This window comes from Triticum aestivum, chromosome 5D (genome assembly GCF_018294505.1).
Source record: "Triticum aestivum cultivar Chinese Spring chromosome 5D, IWGSC CS RefSeq v2.1, whole genome shotgun sequence".
Taxonomy (NCBI): Eukaryota; Viridiplantae; Streptophyta; class Magnoliopsida; order Poales; family Poaceae; genus Triticum; species Triticum aestivum.
The window spans coordinates 145,149,267-145,153,800 of NC_057808.1; positions in this window are offsets into that span (position 1 = coordinate 145,149,267).

Consider the following 4,534-nt stretch of genomic DNA (forward strand, 5'->3'; position numbering starts at 1 on the left):
TATACAAGTTTATGAACGAACTCCTTAAGAAAAGTTCTCCAAAAGATCCCTATGAAAGAATCCTTTGAAGCATATGGTCGTCACAAACATTTTGACTACTTGTGGAGCTAAAACGGACTTCGTATGAGTTAGATATCCATGTTTCAGTTAACACTGCGCAAAACTGATTCCGGACGACAGTTACAGACTAGTTCTTGTGTAGTTGCATTCAATTTTCTCCATTCTACTTCACTAAACATCTCCATATGAGATCCTATTACTTGTAGGGAAATGCAAGAGACCTCAGTTATGATGATGCACTGGGTCCATAGGTGGGACTGTGTGTATGTTCTTGAAATGCGTTTTTCGAGTGCTCATTAAGAAAGATTCTATACAAGTTTCTGAACGAACTCCTTAAGAAAAGTTCTCCAAAAGTTCCCTATGAAAGAATTCTTTGAAGAATCTGGTCGTCACAAACGTTTTGACTACTTGTGGAGCCAAAGCGGACTTCATATCAGTCGGATATCCATGTTTCAGTTAGCACTGCGCAAAACTGATTCCGAACGACAGTTACAGACTAGTTGTTGTGTAGTTGCATTTGATTTTCTCCATTCTACTTCACTAAACATCTCCATATTAGATCCAATTACTTGTAGGGTAATGCAAGAGACCTCAGTTATGATGATGCACTAGGTCCATAGTTGGGACTTTGTGTATGTTCTCGAAATGCGTTTTTCGAGTGCTCATTAAGAAAGTTTTATACAAGTTTCTGAACGAACTCCTTAAGAAAAGTAATCCAAAAGTTCCCTATGAAAGAATCCTTCGAAGCATCTGGTCGTCCCAAACATTTTGACTACTTGTGGAGCCTAAACAGACTCTGTATCAGTCAGATATCCATGTTTCAGTTAACCCTGCGCAAAACTAATTCCGAACGACAGTTACAGACTAGTTCTTGTGTAGTTGCATTCGATTTTCTCCATTCTACTTCACTAAACATCTCCATGTGACATCCAATTACTTGTAGGGAAATGCAAGAGAGCTCAGTTATGATGATGCACTAGGTCCATAGTTGGGACTGTGTGTATGTTCTCGAAATGCGTTTTTTGAGGGCTCATTAAAAAAGTTTCTATACAAGTTTCTGAACGAACACCTTAAGAAAAGTTCTCCAAAAGTTCCCTATGGAAGAATCCTTTGAAGCATCTGGTCGTCACAAACGTATTGACTACTTGTGGAGCCAAAACGGACTCCGTATGAGTCAGATATCCATGTTTCAGTTAACACTGCGCAAAACTAATTCCGAACGACAGACTAGTTCTTGTGTAGTTGCATTCGATTTTTCCATTCTACTTCACTAAATATCTCCATGTGAGATCCAATTACTTGTAGGGTAATGCAACAGACCTCAGTTATGATGATGCACTAGGTCCATAGCTGGGACATTGTGTATGTTCTCGAAATGCGTTTTTCGAGTGCTCATTAAGAAAGTTTCTATACAAGTTTCTGAACGAACTCCTTAAGAAGTTCTCCAAAAGTTCCCTATGAAAGAATCCTTTGAAGCATCTGGTCGTCACAAACGTTTTGACTACTTGTGAAGCCAAAACGGACTTCGTATGAGTCAGATATCCATGTTTCAGTTAACACTGCGCAAAACTGATTCCGAAGGACAGTTACACACTAGTTCTAGTGTAGTTCCATTCGATTTTCTCCATTCTACTTCACTAAACATCTCCATATGAGATCCAATTACTTGTAGGGAAATGCAAGAGACCTCAGTTATGATGATGCACTAGGTCCATAGTAGGGAAAGTGTGTAAGTTCTCGAAATGCGTTTTTCGAGTGCTCGTTAAGAAAGTTTCTATACAAGTTTCTGAACGAACTCCTGAAGAAAATTTTTCCAAAAGTTCCCTATGAAAGAATCCTTTGAAGCATCCGGTCGTCACAAACGTTTTGACTACTTGTGGAGCCAAAACGGACTTCGTATGAGTCAGATATCCATGTTTCAGTTAAGACTGCGCAAAACTGATTCCGAACGACAGTTACAGACTAGTTCTTGTGTAGTTGCATCCGATTTTCTCCATTCTACTTCACTAAACATCTCCATATGAGATCCAATGACTTGTAGGGAAATGCAAGAGACCTCAGTTATGATGATGCACTAGGTCCATAGTTGGGACTGTGTGTATGTTCTCGAAATGCGTTTTTCGAGTGCTCATTAAGAAAGTTTCTATACAAGTTTCCGAACGAACTCCTTAAAAAAAGTTCTCCAAAAGTTCCCTATGAAATAATCCTTTGAAGCATCTGGTCATCGCAAACCGTTTGACTACTTGTGGAGCCAAAACAGACCCCGTATCAGTCAGATATCCATGTTTCAGTTAACATTGCGCAAAACTGATTCCGAACAACAGTTACAGACTAGTTCTTGTGTAGTTGCATTCGATTTTCACCATTCTACTTCACTAAACATCTCCATATGACATCCAATTACTTGTAGGGAAATGCAAGAGACCTCAGTTATGATGATGCACTAGGTCCATAGCTGGGACTTTGTGTATGTTCTCGAAATGTGTTTTTCGAGTGCTCATTAAAAAGTTTCTATACAAGTTTCTGAACGAACTCCTTAAGAAAAGTTCTCCAAAAGTTCCCTATGAAAGAATCCTTTAAAGAATCTGGTCGTCACAAACGTTTTGACTACTTGTGGAGCCAAAACGGACTCCGTATGAGTCAGATATCCATGTTTCAGTTAACACTGCGCAAAACTGATTCCGAACGACAGTTACACACTAGTTCTTGTGTAGATGCATTTGATTTTCTCCATTCTACTTCACTAAACATCTCCATATGAGATCCAATTACTTGTAGGGAAATGCAAGAGACCTCAGTTATGATGATGCACTAGGTCCATAGTTGGGATTGTGTGTATGTTCTCGAAATGCGTTTTCCGAGTGCTCATTAAGAAAGTTTCTATACAAGTTTCTCAACGAACTCCTTAAGAAAAGTTCTCCAAAAGTTCCCTATGAAAGAATCCTTTGAAGCATCTGGTCGTCACAAACGTGTTGACTACTTGTGGAGCCAAAACAGACTCCGTATCAGTCAGATATTCATGTTTCAGTTAACATTGCGCAAAACTGATTCCGAACAACAGTTACAGACTAGTTCTTGTGTAGTTGCATTCGATTTTCACCATTCTACTTCACTAAACATCTCCATATGAGATCCAATTACTCGTAGGGAAATGCAAGAGACCTCAGTTATGATGATGCACTAGGTCCATAGTAGGGACTGTGTGTATGTTCTCGAAATGCGTTTTTCGAGTGCTCGTTAAGAAAGTTTCCATACAAGTTTCTGAACGAACTCCTTAAGAAAAGTTCTCCAAAAGTTCCCTACGAAAGAATCATTTGAAGCATCTGGTCGTCACAAACGTTTTGACTACTTGTGGAGCCAAAACGGACTCCGTATGAGTTTGATATCCATGTTTCAGTTAACACTGCGCAAAACTGATTACGAACAACAGTTACAGACTAGTTCTTGTGTAGTTGCCTTCGTTTTTTTCCATTCTACTTCACTAAACATCTCCATATGACATCCAATTACTTGTAGGGAAATGCAAGAGATCTCAGTTATGATGATGCACTAGGTCCAAAGCTGGACTTTGTGTATGTTCTCGAAATGCGTTTGCCGAGTGCTCATTATGAAAGATTCTATACAAGTTTCTGAACAAACTCCTTAAGAAAAGTTCTCCAAAATTTCCCTATGAAAGAATCCTTTGAAGCATCTGGTCGTCACAAACGTTTTGACTACTTGTGGAGCCAAAACAGACTCCGTATGAGTCAGATATCCATGTTTCAGTTAACACTGCGCAAAACTGATTCCGAACGACAGTTACAGACTAGTTCTTGTGTAGTTGCATTCGATTTTTTCCGTTCTACTTCACTAAACATCTGCATATGAGATCCAATTTCTTGTAGGGAAATGCAAGAGACCTCAGTTATGATGATGCACTAGGTCCATAGCTGGGACTTTGTGTATGTTCTCGAAATGCGTTTGTCGAGTGCTCATTAAGAAAGTTTCTATACAAGTTTCTGAAAGAACTCCTTAATAAAAGTTCTCCAAAAGTTCCCTTTATAAGAATCCTTTGAAGCATCTGGTAGTCACAAGCGTTTTGACTACTTGTGGAGCCAAAACGGACTCGGTATGAGTCACATATCCATGTTTTAGTTAACATTGCGCAAAACTTATTCCGAACGACAGTTACACACTAGTTCTTGTGTATTTGCATTCGATTTTTTCGATTCTACTTCACTAAACATCTCCATATGAGATCGGATTACTTGTAGGGAAATGCAAGAGACCTCAGTTATGATGATGCACTAGGTCCGTAGCTGGGACTTTGTGTATGTTCTCGAAATGCGTTTTTCGAGTGCTCATTAAGAAAGTTTCTATACAAGTTTCTGAACGAACTCCTTAAGAAAAGTTCTCCAAAAGTTCCCTATGAAAGAATCCTTTGAAGCATCTGGTTGTCACAAACGGTTTGACTACTTGTGGAGCCAAAACGGAC